At 40.6% G+C, this 19,384-nt stretch overlaps 1 long non-coding RNA gene across 7 annotated transcripts in view; it reads left to right on the forward strand.

The window, feature by feature from the left end:
- Window positions 1-19,384, forward strand: part of LOC121058280 — a 146,528-nt gene that overhangs the window by 73,161 nt on the left and 53,983 nt on the right. For all 7 annotated transcript variants that reach the window (XR_005814141.1, XR_005814142.1, XR_005814143.1 and 4 more), the window contains 3 exons: window positions 3,218-3,284; window positions 5,709-5,818; window positions 8,403-8,467. This is a non-coding gene — a long non-coding RNA (uncharacterized LOC121058280). The remainder of the gene's footprint in view (window positions 1-3,217; window positions 3,285-5,708; window positions 5,819-8,402; window positions 8,468-19,384) is intronic.

A 19,384-nucleotide genomic window follows, 5' to 3' on the forward strand; every position in this document is an offset into this window, starting at 1 on the left:
GTCTTCTGTCAGGGAAACTATGTGACACCGAGTCTTATCTCAGCCACCTCTCGTCTGCAGCACCAGCACCCAGCAGCCCCCATACAAATGTTTTGGTTTTTTTTTCTACAGCTAAGGATCAGATTCTCCAGTTTGTTGACCCAGCCTCTATGCAAGCAACCAGCTGGACGAAGAAGTGGATCTTTCATTGTCAGTAAACTTGATTATTAGTGGACCAACAGGAAGAATGAGTTCCCTTATTGAAAATGCATTTCCAAAGATTAAATGTATTAGGAAGATGAGTTTGTTTTTGTCAGTTGCTGGCATGAAGGAAAGCACTGTGTGGGAGGACAGGCAATGTCTTTGAAAACTGTTCAGCCTATTTTTGGCCACTGTCAAAGTAAGATTAATGATTTTATATCAAAATAATATACAATTATTAATTTTATCTTTCTAGTTTGGTTAGAAATGTGGTGTCCATTTAGTGTCAAACAAAATCAGAGACAATTTTCATTTAATTATTATTAATCCAGCTTGGAGTCAAGTGTTACTATCAACGTATCACCTTTCAGTCTTGAAGCACTTGAGTTTTTTACTTTCTTTTTCTTCACAGGTTTCTTTATTTCCTCTAAATTTCACAAATCAAATGTAGATCTGGAGGCCTGTCGTCCTCTGTTGTCTCAGAAAGAGACAAGAGGCTTTTAATACCTAGAATCATATTAGAAAATGTTGATAAGGAAGATACAACAATTTGTGTGCTCATGGAAGTTCTCCTAAGCAGAAAAACTGTGTGGGAGTTTTACCATAGACATCAGTTGAAAAGGTTCAAAATCAAACTCTGAAGAATTGGACCTTAATTTTTTATTAAAATTCATTTCATCTTATATTTTTATTGAAGTGATTGCACTCCCTGGAAGTTAAAGCTAAGGAAAGATTACGAGAATTTTATTGGATTATAGGTATGGGCTACAACTGCCTAACGCCTATCACAAGGAGAGCACTCTGTCAAGGACTGCTTTTGCATGTAGTCACAATATAAAACAGAATTTCCAGCTGTTCTGTGATTTCTTTGTTCGCTTCTGCCTATTTGTGCAAGATATGGCGGAAACACAAGGTTAAGCTGAAACTGTGAGGAGATTCTGGCCTGGCTGCTGTTGCCTGTACATCACAGACATTCAGAGTAAAAATTTAAAAGCATTGAAAATTAGTAGCATGTAACTTATAGACTGCACCAAGTCTGTAACCTTGTTGTACTTACAAAAAGTAATTTCATTTTGATTGCCTATTGAAGAAGTCTGATTATTCTTTAAGAGTCACTTTGGAATGGAGCCTGAAGGTACAATATAAAATAATTGAATTGAGTGTGAAGTTCCAGCTGGTAACCTTGTCAGTAATTTGAACAAAGATCTTGTATCTGTAATTTAGAGTTGTAGATGTGAATATGAAGTGGATTCTACTAATACTTATGGAATTTACCCCCTCCTTTTTCCCCCCACCATTGTAACTTCTGTTCTCACCAACAAGCTCATTTTAATTGAATTAACATACCAGTTGACTGTAGCATACTGGAATTAGAACTGTATGGTTGGCTCAGATTTATTTCATGCTATATCACAGTATGAACTTGAGGAATGATTTCCAGGAGACTAATTATCACATTATACTGAACTGCACCGTAATTACAATAAGTAGAGCAACAGGATTCTTTTTTATCTTTTCCAAGTTATTTGCTGCAATTTTTGAGCCCCTTAGTGAAACTTGAAGGAAAAAAAAAAAAAAAAAAGAAGAAGAAGAAGAAGAAAAAGATGAATCCTAGAGCTGTTGCTAATGTTCTTTAAGAAGTGACAAAAAATACTGCCACCAAGGTCCTGGAGCACAAAACCCAGACCCTCGGTACTTGTGAAAGTGGACTTGAGCGTGCTGGTTGTTTTAGTTTGGAGAGCTGCTGTCCCTGGGCCAGATTCTGTGATGCTCTTGCTCTGTAGTGAAGGCACAGCTCCTGATGAATACAGGGCAGTGGACTGACTGTAAAACACTTCAAGTTTGTCTTTCCTGTAAACTTAATTCAGGGGCTCTTCAGCAACTGGTGACGCTGGCCCTTCAGACTGGTCCTCCCAATGCCCTCTCACTTTGCAGGCGCTGCGCTAAAGCTGGACAAATCAGCCTCCAAGGGTGAAGGCAGGGGTTCAGAAGAACTCCTTCAGAAGAATGGTATTGAAGGAGCTGTGTGATAGATACCAGATCCCAGAAATGATCTCTCTGTCTTAGTTCTGTGCTATTCTATTTAGGGATTTTATTCTTTTTGTTGTCTGTAGGGGATTAGGACTGTAATCCCTTAGATCTGAGCTGCAATCATTTATACAATTTGTGATTGACCTTCCTGTGCAAATTGTGTCCCCTTCTTTGAGACTTAGTAACCTAGAGCAGAACTTTGGAATGGAGTTTCTGAGATACCTACCTGTACCCATAGTATTTTGTTTCATTTAGGTCATGATCTCCTTTGAAAAAGGATGAAATGTAAGCCAACTAGCATTTTCCGTACAGTTCTGGGATGCTATCAGTGCAGATCCCAGACAAATGTTAAAGGTTGTTTAATTCTTGTAAACAAATTGGTAGTTCACGAAGTAGATTATTCATTGAAAACATCCAAACATCTCATCTTCTGGTAGCAACCAGAATTCTCCTGTCTGTGTATTGAAAAAAACAAGTTGCTGTCTCTCAGAAAGAATTAGTTGGTCTGACAGTTTACAGAGCAGGTTTCTCCTGGAAGAGATTGCAAACAATACACTTTCCAATATCTGATTGCTGTATTCACAGAACAGCACATTTATCAGTATTACCAGTTTAGAAGTGGAAAAACTGAAGATCATACGTAAGGTCCTCTAACCAAACAAAGAGTCCTTCACCTAACAGTACTCATTACAAGTGCTGTAATGGCAACCTGATACATCTGAAAACACCACATAAAGAAGCAAGGCATATAAGTTTTACCACATGCAAATCCAAGCAGCTACCTTTTCAAATTCAAAATTGTTAATAACCACAATCATCACCTCAATAAGTGAACAAGATACTGAGGAATTTCAATTTAATGCTATTTGTAATATGAAAATTGTGCACAAATTTTATTTTTTACTTAAAATCTGTATTCAGCTAGAAATAAGCTTATCGATCAATTTCTTTAAATTTTAGGATGTACTTTTTTCAATTTTTTTTTTTTTTTTTTTTTTTATTGCAGAAGCAGCTTCCTCAGTTAGACAGATCCAGACATGGAAATCAACTTTCTGCAGGCATCAGGATAAATGGTATGTTACTATGGCATTTTGGATGCCTTCTTATTTACTGAGCTTTTTAGCCCTGTATGTTGCTAAGATGCAAGGCTGATGCACAAAACAACAGGCCATCCTAGTCTTCAGATAATAAGGTCAAAGTACAAAGCCAGTAGGATGTAATTTTCCACACATGGAATGTGTTCTACTTAGACTTGCATTTTTTTAGTCCTATTAGAAGTAATTGCTTTCTGATCAAAACAGAAGACTAGTTACGAATGAAATCCAATTCACTGCTTTGGTTTAATAACTGGTAAATTTGCCAATTTGAAACATGCTAAAAACACACACACGCATGTGCTTCTATTTTGTACACTCCTTGGCCACCTGCCATGAGCCATAGTTAGTGACACCAACACCTTGATTTACTGTCTCTGAGCAGCTACGTCTCATTTCATGAAACGCTTTAACGAAGTGGTGCCAACCATTCCATGATGCTGTTATACCTCCCTCCTCTTTTGATAGCTCCCTTCTCATGTCCCAGCTGGTATTCCTTGGAGCTTTGCCTTTGGTAAACTGCCATATATTCTTTGCAAATATGCCACAGCTATTCACTTTTCCTTCTACAAATGACTCGCATTAGCTTCTATTGTTGTTGCTTGTCACTGAGAATATAGTTCCTTCAACTCACTAGCTGCTGTTATTTTTCTCTAGCAATTTTCCCTAGCCATTAAGATGCATTTTCTCCCAAATGTTATGAAAATATATATTTTTTTCATTTACTTAAAGTTTGTAATGCTTTTCCCATAGATAAATATCTCCCACAGGAATGACTGGAGAGAATGCAAGAGGTTTTTGTTGTTGTTGTTCTTTTCCATCTGCAGTGCATTTTCTGCCCTTAAATTTATGTATGTGCCTGCCCCCTCTTTCTGAATATATGTGGGAAGTAACTGCTATGGGAAAAAAAAGGAGTGTCTAATGATATGCACATATGTGTTTGCAGAGAGAAAGGACAGTTTGGGGAATATCTGTAGATAACGCATTGTGGAGAAAGACTCGTCTATGCATATGAGCAATGGGGGTGTTGGTAAAAGTGTGTGTGTACTCATCAATGCCGATCTATATTGGCCTGATTCTTATGCCAGTTCATATTTACACCCATATAATCATAGAGGTTTTGGTTAATTTATTGTGCTTTGCAATGATACATGGTTTTTTTTTTTTATGTCATTTTGAAATTTCAAATACCAGTGGAGAGGTACTTTTAGTAAGTCAGAGTGTTTATTCATCAGTATGAGAGGAGAAACATTCTCACAGGATCCTTATTCAGATTGGTATAGCATCTATACATTTGGATTCTGACCGGAATTATTTAACCCATTTAAGTGCGCAAAGCTGAAAATCTCACAAAACAAAATTCCCTTAGATGATTCATAACATTTCTTTTTTATCACAGTCCACAGATATACTGATAAACTCATATTTCTCAGAGGATTTAAACTTTCTGTTAGCAAACAGATGTAAGAAGGCATATCCCAGCCATTTCAGTATGAAAAATTAGGTAGCTTGGGTCTGCGTCTACAGATGGATAAAGGGTCTTTTTTGCCCAGCTAGTTGCCCTTTCTTTGTGGCTGATGATCCCTTTATGAGTGGTGACAACTTAAGGAGGCTGGACAGTAAAAATGAAGACTAGAGTTGGTAGCGTAACAGCTGGGATACAATTCAGTGGGAGATCTGTACATATTGTCTCCATGTAGCACTGGTGAGATTTCTGCCGTTTGGTGCCCCCAATTTTTTCACATTGCTTCACAGCAAATCACTTCTGGTTGAACATTGGCTCTCAGGAAGAGATTCTGTAGCCAAAACCAGCCTTTATAGCACAGCCTTAAACAGAGATCACGTGCAGTGTGCTTGCAGCATATAAATTCTGCTGCAGTTTTGGCTGCATTGATTACTAGTGCTTGTGCTATGAGTCACCTAACTTTCTGTTGTCACAGCACTATGTATATTTTTAGGCTGTGGAAAAAAATAATGAGACCAGATATTTTGTACAAATAGCAAGATTTTGATCCCTGTCTTGAATATTTGATCATTGCATTGGTCAGGTAAGAGACATTGTTTCTGCAGCTGAAAGGTAAAGATAAAGTAGACCTACTGGTAGTGTAGCAAAAAGATAGGTCCTCTACTTAGATTAAGCAGGCACAAATTGGAAAGGAGGGAGAGGGAACTATTTTTCACATAACCATAATTGTGTGCTAATTATATCATGGAATGAAAGCAATTGCCCAATTATAAGACAATGTATCACTCTATCACAGGCAGCGCTTTGAAGGTTTATGTACTTTAAATTACCGTGACATTCCCAAGGCTCTTCTGTTTACTCATTTGTCTCAACATCTTCTAGCAACAGAAGTACTATGACTAAAGCCATTAATTAATATATTCCATGTTTCTTTGCAGAAGTTACAGAGTCTTGTTCAGAATGAATTTATATTGTTTTGTGAAGTAGCTTGATTTTCCTGATACACTGCTAATGACCACTCAATGTTTGATAACTGAGAGCAGATAAGGTAGGTTTCCTCCTCTTCTCTCCTTGCAAGTGTTTGTTCTGTCTATACAGCCTCTGTATTACTGAATTTTTGTTCAAATCCAAACCAGCATTAATCAGGCTAGGCTGAATTACAGCCCCGGTGAAAATTCAGCATCACAGACTTGAGCATGTTCTAATGAAACCTGACAAACCCCCAAGTGTGTGGTCAGATAGCTGTGCTGTACAGAAGCTGAAATTTTTGCATCTTCCCAACTATTGCTGCTTTTTCTTGTGAGATTAAATCTGATGTAAAACTACCTGGCAATTCATATGAGTCAAGCCTTTATTTGCTATTAACGATTTGTTCATTAAATAGGCAATGGAAAGTTCTCCCCAAGCAAAGCACTGCGACCTCGATTATTTTTTTTATCCTGTAAGGAAAAGACCTGATCTCTGTCTATCACTTGAAATACATCCTGCTGGTTAAGTCATGTTGTATCTACTAATACATAATTACCATACACCAAGCTCTGAGGCCCAAAGTGTAGGAAATCAGTGAGGGCAAAGGCATAACAGCATTACTTCCTCATATACTCTTATGTACCTTGTAATAATAAACTATATAAAAAGTTAAACCTTACTCCACTGAGCATTGCAGTATGCCTAATAGGTCAGCTAATAGCTGTTACTTTGGAGCTTAGAAGAGGATGGATCCATCCATGGAATAGTCACCTTCAGAGCGTCCATATCTGTAGCAGCGGCATAGGAAGACGGAATCTCTTAAAGAAATGGATATGAAGATTTCTGTATACTATTGGTCAAAAGCAAATTGTCAAGCCCCACATATAAATCAATAGGCTGTCAACATAGATCTTGGCATGCTGGGAACCAGTTAATAAACGGGCTGCCACATTCTATACCAGCTTCCTTTCACAGATAGATTTAAGGTGCAGCCCTAAGTACAGCACACTGCAATATGCCTTGCTGTCAAAGTAAAAACTGGGGAGTGTTGACTTATTCAGCAGTTTCACACAAGGACAGGCTTGACAGGTGGCACCAGAATGTGAGGTCTGTTTCACATTCTTTCATTAATTTTTTTGCAAACTTTAGTGGCTTTTGAAAGGAACCATATTGACAACATTGGAGGCTGCACTCTTCTATTTATCTGTAAAATATAAATGGGAAAGGGTAGCGCAAGCTTACCTGTTTGCTACTTTTCCTGACTGAATAGCATTAGCTCTTCTCTGGTGTTTCGTGGGAGAAAGAATGTAGTTGTGTGTAATTTACTGGTGAAGGCATGCACAGAGCCATGTAAGGTAAAATGACTGTTTCCAGCCTGCAAGTGTTTCAGTGAGACATGGGTATGTGCTCTGCATTCACCCTCTCTCCTTGAGTGCCCTGCCAGGAGCTAGGTCATGCCAACATATTTCTCATACAGGAGCCCTTCCCCACAGGGAAGTGGACTGTGACAGAAAAAGTCATTTCACAACCAGCAGAGAGCAGTGCTCATGACTTCTGGTAACTGAATACCAGCAACCTTTGCTTCCCTTTGAAAGGGATGAAGAAACAAACGCGGCCTGGCCATCACCTTGCTCCCAAAACAATTGTCAAGATGCTTCAAAAGTATTGCAGTCAGAGACTTCAGATTTGGTTAAAGGACACTGAGATGCTCATGGTAGTTAAATAATACTGTAGTCACAAAACTGAGTTACAACATGAATGGACATTAGCCTTCGCTGACTGCAGAAATCACAGAAGACTTCTTCTCAGACTATTACAGCCATTACACGTCCAGGGCTCACAGAGGTCAACTGCATCAGTTCAAAAACTCCTATGGACTTAAAGGGGTTTGGAACCCAGCCTTAACACAGATTAAAAAAATGCAGAGACAGCTTCAAAATGGCCAGTTGACAAGAGCAACACTTGTTCAAATCTCTGATATCTGTTCAAATTATATTCTTTGTTTAGAGGTCTATTAGGGGATTCTGAACTGTTTGCTCTTGCCAATAAAATACAAAAGGAGACTCAGATAATAATATCTATCATCTTCATTAGAACTGCTGATCAACTATATGGTGTCACTTAGTCCTACTTACCTTTTTGTTGTTTTATTTTTCAAGGTATTTGCATTTTATAGTTATTTATTTTGGATGTTTACCAAAACCTGTTGGTTCTTTACCATTTTTGGCTTTCTTTATTAAATGAGTTTTATGGAACTTGGTACAGTGTTAAATGAATGTCTGTCTGGATCAGAAAAGCCACTGTTCAGGGTGCTAATAATTGGCACCTCAACATACATTCCCAGCAGAGGCCAAGGACCAAATAGTTTTAGAGATGGAATGACCATCTGCCTCTTCTTGGTGGTTTCTCATGGTTGACTGAGCAATGTCAGGAAAGCTTGTCTGCTTTGCTGTTTTTGGGGACAAGTCAAGGATTTCTGTACTGCCCATCTGGTACCTGACCCTGGCATTATTTTCCTTTTTATTGTTAAATTAATTTTGTCTTCCTCGTCCATCTTCCCCATGACAAAGCATTTTAATCCTTGCCACTCAGATTTCTTTAAGCAGCACGTTAGACAGCAGAGAAAAATGCATGACTTGTTGTCCCCTGTGTTTTGCTTCCAGGTGATGCTAGCGGATGGCCTACTTCCCTGATGTAGTACAGCTTAGGTGTTTGACATATCTAAGATGTGAGTAACCAAGAACTCGGTATCTTCCTTTCCTGTACTGTTCTGATATTAATGCTTTGGCACATAAAAAATGCCAACAGATGCCATCAAGTGTAAAGAGACAGGTGGTGTCAATGCGTCAGAGGAGGGACTTCCTCCAGAAAGATGGCACTTGCTGAGTTATGTAGGCTGCCCATGCAAATCCGTATCCATGTGACATCTATCTCCTTGTGAGACAGTCCTAATGTCCTTGTGAGCAGGCACAATGCCATTCTCAGCCCATGAATAGAAATTTATTCTAGGTGCTCTATAAAAAAACAGGTTTTAAATGATAGATTTGTAAGTGATGCTTCATGCTGTGTGTGTGTATCACATAGAAAACAGTACGGCACAGTGGACTGGGAAAAGGTCTGAGAGGCAGGTAACAGCTTAGTTGTTACTTCGTCATTGCTGTATGCCTTTGGTAAAGTGGCTGCATTTCCAGGTTATCATCTGTAAAAAAGTTTTGTGGCCAGATTTCATAAAACCTTCATTGTTTGTATTATGTATTTGTGGAGACACCGCATTGTATCAGAACTGTCAAGACATACCATTTAACTGTCCTCTTGTAATCTCTTTTACTCTTGCTTTCATGCCAGAGGTTTTCTGTAGCTCCTTCTATATCTTCCATTAATCACATGAGAACCAGAGCATAGAGAAATATGTCCTCTTACCTCTTCCACAGTTTGCTTCATATTTCTAGTCATATTATAACTAGAGAAGCTATAAGCCCAGACATTTGCTTTTTGGCATCAAAATCCTTAGACATATAATTGACTTAATTCTCTAATATGGGTAGACAGCTTAATGAAACATCTAATCCCCAGACAATGAAAAAAAAAAAAGTCTGCTTTTTTGTTCTGCCTCACTACTGACCTTTTATATAACTCATCATTATACCGTTGTTCTGGTTTGTTGGTTCAGGGTTCTGGAATCCAAGGCAGAAGGTGTGGTTCTGTCTTTTGTTGTCTTCCTTTTGAGTCCAAATGTAGGTGGCCATTCTTTCATTTTAAACCTAGAAGTTATTATCACATGGTTATATTCTGTCATCTAGAGACCTCTTTCAGGATCAGGGCTGTATTATTACTGCAAGCACAGAAACATCATCCTCACTTCTGCAGAGCTCACAGTCTAGAATGTATGACACGCAGAGATGGAGTGGGAGAAGGCTAAAACCAAATACCTTTCCTTTTCCCTAAATATTTGCCCTTCTAAAAATACTGTAAAGTGCCCCTTAGCTCACCTGTCCATCAAGTCCTGATTAATTTTCTGACAGGGTATATCAAGGATGCCAGTCCTAGGCCCTGTATGGCAGATACAGCCTGCCAAACTAGTCGTTACAGGCTTTCTGCTTCTTGCTGTCCTCTCTCCTGAAGATGATATCCCATGTCCCCATGTTCAGTTGTAGGGCCAATTGTACAACCTGTACAGCCCACCCTGTCACATGAACGATAAATAAGGATGCACATGATGGGAAAGGGTGTTGATTCACATAACCAAACATGTTACTTGCCTGCTCCACTTATCTGAAACGGATCTTTTCACAAGGGAGAGGAGTGTTCATGACTTTGGTTCCAGACGTATGAGCTTCTAGTAATATGACAGCAAAGGGCTGTGGTTTACTCCCCTTTTGCCAGACATTTTGATACCAATTGGCTAAGTGGCCAGAGTGATTTATTTACATACCCCCATACCTGAGTTCTCAAATACAGGTCTGCGTATTCTATTTGGAAGCCAATCTGTTCACTCACCATCTTTTACTAACCTCACTTAGTCTTTTCTGAGTGTTGGGAGCAAACTCTGTGCTCAGTTTTTACCTTCTTTCTTTACAACTACTTATTGCTTGAAGCTGGAGGGGTTGGGGGTTTCTGGAAATACAATTAATGGCAAAACTTGCCTGCTGTAGCTTTTCAGGGAGATAAAGGGCACTTCTCTCCCCAGAAGGTCTCTATTCCTTTCCCAGTGATGCTGTAATCTGTTGCTAAGGCAGTGGCTATGCTGTAACAGAGTGTTCTCTGTCTCATTGTGTTTACGAGCAGGTGGAGCAGAAATTGCTTGTTTTCCGCACAAATAGCTATAGAACAAATGTACCAAAGGAAATGGGGGGTGGGTGGAGAAGATCCACAACACAATTAACGTGAAAATAAAGGATGTGAGAACATGCCATATTTGAGTAGTAAATATATAAATAAAGTTGATCATTGAGCACCTTCTCAGTGTGAGGCAGTCCAATTCACAGAGCATCAGACTAAACATCGAGAAATCATAATTTTATTCTTAGCTCTTCCACTAGCCTCCTGAATGGTTTTAGCCAAGGTGTTTTCTGGCACTGTGCCTTGGTTTTTCCATCTGTATAGAGGGTTGCTGATTCTTTGCAAAGACATATGAAAGTTGGTGAAGAAAAATACTGACATCTGGATTTCCCTGTCACAAGAGGTAGAAATGTGGCAAAGCACTAGGATGGGCTATTGCTAAAGATGAGTTCAGAAGGACACTAGGAAAAGAAAAAAACGTATGTGCCAAAGGAAGCATGATTCAGTGTGGAGGCTGTTTGTATTCCTGTTTTGTATAATTTTACAAGGCCAAAGAAGAGGAATCCAAGCCCTCTCAAGTCCATTTACATCACGGCGCTGTATCTGCAGACGCTGTTACCTTGACATTAATGTATAACCATTCACAGTGCTGGCGTTAGCACAGCACGTTTTGCCATGTATCAGACACATTGCACTGCAGAGGAAAACAAAGGCAGATGAAGTGAGAAGTGGGAGTCATGAATCATTTAAAAAGAAATAGCACACACAGAGCCCACTGCAAAAAGCATGACAGCGTCACCATTCAGAGCCCTGCCAGAGAGTGAGAGTGCAGCCACCACAGCTCGGCATGGGGGAAGAGGGAAGGGATGTGCTTCCTGGGTTTGAGGCAGGCACCTGGTTCACGAGCCATCCAAACAACTTGCAAACAGAGCATCTGTAACGTCAGAAATTTCTGCCCGCACCCATCACGCAGGCTGAGTTTCTACAGGTACACTTGCACATGCACGCACAAACTTGTACCGCGTGCTAGAGCCTCCCGTGCAGTGCTCCCAGTAGGTGGAGAGAATCCTCTTCCGAGAAGGGTTCTTGGCTGCTTTGCATAGTCTCCAGAGGCCTGATTCTTACCTCAGTCTTGTGAGTTTTACACCAGAACAACTTCAGTGAAGCTACTCTTGATTTACACTGTTGAAACTGTTCCTGTAAAAGAGGCGTAAGCTGTTTAATACACAGTGTGCCCCCACTCCTCCACCCGTGAGCCCCGAGGCCCCATTTCAGCTGTGGGCCCAGCACCCAGCCCTTGCTCGAGCTGTGGTGCAGCCGTACCTGCAGACTGCGGCGTACCCTCACGGACCGTGACCTCAACCCGGATTCCCGGCGGGCGCTGTCACTGCGGGCTTGCCTGGCAGTTGCTGAGTTTTGTCAGATCCTGGTTACCGTTTCTGGACCCGATCCTGCCTTGCTGACTTGCGCTCCTGGCTCGAGCTCAGACCTGCCTCAGCACCACCAACTTGCTGGCCCTGGGCCTGCCGTGCGTCCCTGCCTTGTGCTGTGACCAGAGAGCAGCACGCTGCCATTGCTCTCCGGCACTCTTCTGATAACGCAGGTTTAGCGTTCTTCTCTTTGAGGTCCATACTCTGCTCTCTCTTTGTAAGAATTGCTGTTGTCCCATACCACTTTGGTTCCGAACAACTAAGCAAGCTTTTCTCTTGGAAACAGAGTGGTGCGATTCACAGATACACCCGTGGCTGTAGCTGCTTACATAGTCAAAGTGCTCTGGGCTGGATGAAGTAGTGAGTCCTGATAAAAATGGGTCACTAAAATCAGTGTGTCTGTGATTCTCGCTTTTTGAAGCTTAGGATATTAAAATCTAATTATTTTTTTCTGTTCTTGTGATGAGTGTGATGAAGTGATGAATGAGCAAATGAAATTATGAACCTAGCACTGGCTTCGATAGAAATATCCTGGGTCATCAGAGAAAGCAAGTTCAATGGAGAGAACCCTAACTGAAATTGAAAAAAACATTTTTTAGAGTTTTTTAGAGGCCACGAGCACAATGTGAGTATTCTTGCATCTCGCACCATAAAGTTTTAGTCATTTAATAATTGTAATGAGTGAAAAGGTAAATGAGGTGAAAGATCATTGAAAAGAACCTGACTCGAGTCATCACAGAGGATCTTTATCTCACAGACTAAAGTCTAGGCAAACTCATAGGCTCAGATCTTTCATTCCTAGTACTTAAAACATGTGTATCTTGCTTAAAAGCAATTTACTGTATTTTACTAGCAATGACCATAAGTTTCAGCCAAAAAAGAGATGAATTTTATAGAGTTTATATACTTAAAGGTGTACTGTCATATAAGATTCCACTCCGAATTCAGAGGTTAAGTGTTGGGTTTTATTTGAAGTGAAAGAAAGAGGCAGGTTTGATTACAAAAATGATCCAGTTTCCTTGACATACTGGAGAAGCAAATAGAAAAAAAAATCAAACCACTTTATAAAAAAAAAACTGCCAAGACAACATTTTTAACACTTACACCAGACAAACTGTTGGATTTCAAATTGGCAAACAGTCTGTTATGACAGTCCTTTGATGGAGCAATTCATAGAAAGAAAACTATCAGGAAAACTCCGCTCTAAGCAAGTGGTGCTTCTAGTCAAGAAGATGATGCCACTCAAATCTAGATCAAAAAAGAGTCATAGAAATAAAAGACTTGATTCTCCAATGGAGGTTGTGTGGGTAGAACCAGTTGCAGGGTTGAAACTTAGAGGCAGGAGCAGACTTCCTGGCTGTGAGGGTGCAAAGCAGCACCGAATGGTGCTGTGTGCGCAATGCTCTACACTTTTGTTGGCTCCTGGCTGATGTGTTTCAGCACGATGCCACTTCCAGTTTTGACAACAACGGTGGGAATACAGTAGTTTTCAGCAGCCTTTTTTTCTACCAGAATGCTCCGTTCTGCATTCTAGAACCCAGAGGGCTTACTTAGGTAGTCCCGAATATTGCTTATTTTAAAGTAGCCCAAAGTAATCAGCATCACACAGAACTGCTGAGGGCTTCTGCTCCTTCTCAGTGCTGCTTCTGTGTGTGCCCACTTGTGTCAGCCTGTGGCGTCATTCCTGCACCTGTGTGCCGTGGGCTGGGTGGTGCAAGACTAAGGGAGGGATCCTGCCACCTATTTCTTTCAAGCTTTTCCCTTTACTTAAATACCTTCATGTATTTTGGGATTTTTTTTCCCTCTCTTTTTTTTTTTTCTTTTTTCTTTTTTTTTTTTAAGTTCAGTATTGCCAATCTTATCCTAATAAAGGCACAAGCCTGTACTTCAAAATCATGAGTGGCATAATCATGACTTTAAAAATAGAACACTTTTTAATAAAGGCTGAGGTATTCAGATGACATTCAAGCAGCTGCATCTTCAAGAGAAATAGCACATATTATGGTATTGCTAATAAAATTTTAAGTACTGGCAACACAGTACTTCATGTAATCACAGTCTTCAGAATTTGTATTCGCTACTTGAATTACTCGGAGCTGACACATCACATTGCACGCAAGTACATCAAACACAAACTCCAGTTTGTGACCTGGTGGTCACCTGGTGATTATGGCGCTCACTCCAGTGTCAGGCTCCAGTTGTGCACAGCTGGCTTCTCTCTGTGTCACAGGCTGGCTGGGTTACCTGGGACTGTAGACCAGAACTAGGAGGCACATCTTGATTCTTCAGTTAGCTCCGGGTTACGGCCAGAGTGTGCCGTATGTCCCACTGCACTGCTTGCTAGGGCATGAGAAACTTCCCCCAATTGCACAGAACTAAACAGGTTCAGATACCGTGCTTCACAGCCCAGCTTTAAAATAGGAGTAGTAGCACTGCCTGATATCACAGAAATATTCAGAAAATTAAAGATTTTGAAGCACTTTGAGATCTAATCAGAAGTGCTATAAAGTGTTGTTAATTATGGTTAATTTGTTCGTTGACTGGCTGAATGTAATTTTTAGCGTGAGGTTCTCTGATACAATGATAATGAGAACTAAATAGGTATCTTAATGTGATTTTCTGTGATGTCAATATGAAATTCTCTTGCCATGTATTTCCAGTAAAGTATGCATAAAATTAGCGATTACTGCAAAGAATATTCAACGAGAAATATTGGAACAAAAGCTTTAACTAATGCTTATAATCATAGTATTTCTTAATGAGTGACAGGTGCTGCTGTTTACGTGCCGTTCTCGCAAGCCCTCCTTTTCATTCAAGTAGGTTCGATTCACAAAAACGTGCACTGTTCGTGTAATCAAACAAGTGGCTTAAGAAAAAAAGAACTTTCCAAATTCCTGTTGGGCTCTACTTTTCTCTTTAAAGTTTTTTTTTGTTGCTGAATAGCAGCAAGACTTCTTAAAGTTTCAATCACTTAAATGGATGTTCCACCTCCAGCTGAATGAATAATTCAGTTCCCAGTCACTGTCTGACTTTGATAGGAAGAAGAAGGGAGGGTCCCTGAGGGTCTGATTGTGTGAGCAGAGGGGGAGGGGAAGGCTAATTAATTACACATTTACAGTGGGGAATACTTAAAAAAAATCCACTTAAGTACTGTTTTTTGTTACATATTGCTGATCACAGCTAAGAGCACAGTACCAAGGCAACCATAGGCTTGAAAACTTAACTCTTGGAGGGCTGTTAACAGGAGATTGAAATTAAAAAAAAAACAACAAACAGGGTTATGTTTCGTTAGATAAATGCTTCACCTAAAGAATGATTCACTGCCTTCTGGTGTCAGATTCATTACTGATGCAACTGCAATGTGAATTTATTTCATTCTCCATGTTATTTTCAAAGATTTTCCTTCTGAAAGCAGTGCTGAGCTGGCTGCATCTCCTGGAGCGTTAAGGCAACATGGTAGTATTACCATTGACACCAGGGATGCAAATTATTTTTCTTTTGGCACTAGAAAGATTTGTGCTGCCAAGAGAACTATCTCTAGATTAAGCTTTTTTTAAATACTGTAAACTATTTTGGTAGCGGCAAATTACTGTTGCTTGGTGGTATGTGATCTCTGACTATTTTTAATGCCCGTGTGACAGAGCTGCAGCATGCTCTCCAGCGTACATGTACAGTCATTTTCTGAAGGAAACAAGGCCCCTCTTATAGCTAGACCATTTCCATTCTCTGCACTGCACACAAGAACTGCAGTTGTAATTGATTTTCTCAAATAGCTCTGGAATTATCTCTAATAAAAAACTACCAATTCACCAACAATTTTTAATGACTGCTTTTGTTTCATATTCCCATGTGGGCTTATAATTCTTTGTCATGTTCTTCTCTAAAAATTGAACAATAAAGCAATGTGCTTTCAAAAAAAACTGCTTTATTTCATTCCAGAGGAGGTCATGACATAGTACGTGTTTCAGAAGATGGTGATCATTGAATTTTGTGCATTTTGAAGCATTCCTATCTCCAGCAGGCTAAAACAGTTGGAAATCTACTGCCATAGGTCTGCTTCCTTTACACCACCCGTTGCCATGAGTATCTGGACAGAGATAGTTCAATGAAGTGCTGCCAGCTAACAAGGATGTGGGCTGCTATTCTTCATCCCTGTTAGTTTACTGTGGAATTGTTTCCCTTCATAGTAAATGACAGAAGTTTGAAGTTTTGAAATGGTGAAACTTACCCCTACTGTCAGCTCTCTGCAAATACGGAGAGCTGGTGGTGCTCCGATCCTTCTGCATTCCGTCTCCCAGGGTCTGGTTAGAACTTTGTAAAATATGTCAGAATACTTTGAGTGAAAAGTTCACGTTTTGATTTGGATCCTCCAGCTCAACTGCATGATATTTATCGTAAGCATCAGGGAGGAGGGAAAGGCTGGGCCTTTAAGCCTTGTAGGAAGAAATTCACCTTAAACATGTCAGTTGCCAACCTCGTCTGCCCCTTTGGAATTTCTTTGTCATCTTTGTAGCACATCACAGTCCTGCTTTACCCTTCTTGTTGGAAGAAGATTCCTCTTCAGGCAGAGGAATCCTATGTTATTTAGTTACACTGGAAGGAAAACAAGCCCATTAGATTCAACAAAGTTTAATAAACAATATTCTAATACAAACAAAAACCCCACTTTCTCCAGCAAAAGATTCCTTGGAAATTATAATTCTTCTGGAAGGGGTAGTGCTATGGGACCTTTTCAATTTAGCCTGAGTTCTGGGATCATGAAAGACAGTAATATCAGCACAACCACTAAACTTGCTTACCGGCTCTAGCAACAGGCAGCAGAATATTGTGCTTTAGTAGTAGTTGCTTCTGGAAAGAAGTGGCATCCTGCTTGCTGATAGCTGTTTCATAAAGGGACCAGCTCTGTTTGTTGACCGTTACCCAGTAGCTTCCAGATTTGCCATTCTGAATGACATTCTTCTATATCCACAGAAAATGGTTATTTTAAACCAAGAAAACTATTTCAAAAGGTTTCTCGGCCTCTCTTTTTGAAACATTTCAGGACTAACCTACCTGTTAATTTTTGTGTCAGAGGAAACCCATCAAAGGTGTTGCAGCTGTGCTGGAGGGCCATTCAAATCAACCTACTTTTGTGTTGGATTTAACATTACACTGACCTCAATACTGGAGTTTAATGGCTAACTTTTGGAAAGTGATATGGTCTTACCAGACTGGGTATTCCTTTGCATCCTTTCTCAAGAGTACAAAGATGTCTGAATTTCGCATGGTTCTTCACCTTATTGTCCATTATTTTTAATCCTCATTTATCAGTTGCTTAATAATGCCAACGATACTGGTGAAAGAAACATTTTCCTTTGGTATTACTCAACACAAATGTATAAAACCTAGTTTTGTCTTCCACCTTTGACTTTTTATGGAACACTGAAGAAAATTCTGCTGCCCTCTGACTTCGTTTCCCATATGTAAAGTAGAGTCAACAGAATTCATTCAATACAGTTGCATTACTTTTAATTATCTGATGTAATAGGATACTTCTCTGCTGAAGTACAAAGTAATCGAAGTTGGTGATAATTATTAACTGGAGAACCAAATCTATGAATTCAATTACAGGGTGGGGGGGTCTCTCTTGTTTCTCACGTGCAGGCTTTGCGCATGTCAATAAGCTTCGAAAGCGGGGGAGAAAGTCGCTGCTTGCTTGAGGCACAGGGCTGAGACTGAGGAGATGTGGACCCCACCCCCAATTCTGTCACAGACTCTGGCTGTGATCTTGGGCAAATCTTGGTGGGTAATGATCCTTCTGGTTGCTTTGAGTGAGAACAGTGCATTTTTTAGTACGTGTACAGTATCAGGCACAATAGGTAAGAGTATCAATTGAGGCTTTAGGAGATGCTGTATCATAAAAGTTTATAACAATGTTCAGAGTAATTTAGGTCTGGATTAAAATACAGCTGGCAGGAGAGATGGGCAATTACCTACTCTTTAATATAGATAGGGGATGTATTCTTCCTCCCAGCTATTATTGTCAATACCTATTATTTCAGAACTACTGGACATGATCATGCCTCGCTGTGGCGCAGCTTCCACAATGAGGTCACCTGCAGCTTGGAAGTACAGCTGTTTCCCTTGCCTTCATTTTTAATTCATAGGATTGTTGTGTTGTGTATTTTTTTTATCTGCTGTTTATTCTGCAAGCCCCTTTTGGGCACATTGATGCCTCCAGCAAGCTTTGTATGCCAGGGAATTATGGGTCCAGAGATTCTGCAAATCTGCATCCCAGCCAAAGCCTTTGAAAGCTGCTTCTTTTGAATGCCATGCATTTGGCTCGCACCCCTCCTTCTCCCTCCCTCTCTCTTTCTCTTCTTCCCTTTCCCCTCTCTTCCCTCCCTTCTCTCTTCCCTCCTCCCTCCCTCCCTTTCTTATTCTCCTTTTCCTTCCTCCTCTCTTCCCCCTTCCCCTGTTACCTTCCCTCTCTCTCCTTCCCTCTTCCCCCCTTCTTTTTTCCCCCCTTCCGCACTGTCTCTTCTTCCCCCATTCCCTCTCCCTTTCCCTTTCTTTTTCCCTCTTTCTCACCCAGTGATCCCCTTCAGTAACGACAGGAAACTCTCTGCGCTGTGTGATGAACTTGGCTGGAGGAGTAAAAGGGTGCCTTTGGCTTTAGAAAAGATGAGCTGGAAGCCTTTCTGCATAGTGATTAAGACTACTCATTGCAGTCTGTAGACTAATGTCTGTAAGATTGCATGTACTCTATAAATTCCCACCTGAGCACCCCCAATATGTCACACAGCCTGAGAAGGTGTTCTGACATCCAGCTCCTCCATCCTGACCCCGCAATGCCTCCTCACTGCTCCATCACGGGCTTTGCATCCTTTCCCTTCTAGTTCTTTTTTCCCGACTCTCTATTTTATTTTTAAATATTAAAGCTCTCTGGGTTTCCCTAGTAAATCAGTGTGTGTGAAGTGCTGGTTCCTTGTAGCTGGAGGCTGTTTTCCCCCTCTGATGGACTGTAAGCATTTTTTTCTAAAACCGTCTCTTCTTTCCATCACTCCTCCTGTCGTGTCCCCCCGCCCCCCCGCCCAAGCCTCAGCAAGCTCAGCTGCACATAATGACATCCAATCTGTTCAGGAAAAGAAAAAAACAGGAGGGGGAGAATATTTCCCTTTGATTTATACAGAAGCTGAGTTGGCAGAGAGCTCAGCTCAGGGGTGGGTGGAAGGGGAACCAGAAAGCAAATTTGTGATGCACGGGCATACTCTCCCCTGGGGTGGTGCCAGTCAGCACAGCAGCCAAGGCCGACGGAGAAGCTTTGCAGGTTTCGTGTGTGCGCCCAAGGCATCCTCCTTCCCAGCGCATTACTATCGCCATGCAAACACACACCCACAGTCTGGGGTTAATTTAATTTTAAAATGACATTAGAGATAACACAGGCCGGCTCATTA

The sequence above is a fragment of the Cygnus olor genome, chromosome 21, assembly GCF_009769625.2.
Source record: "Cygnus olor isolate bCygOlo1 chromosome 21, bCygOlo1.pri.v2, whole genome shotgun sequence".
Lineage (NCBI taxonomy): Eukaryota > Metazoa > Chordata > Aves > Anseriformes > Anatidae > Cygnus > Cygnus olor.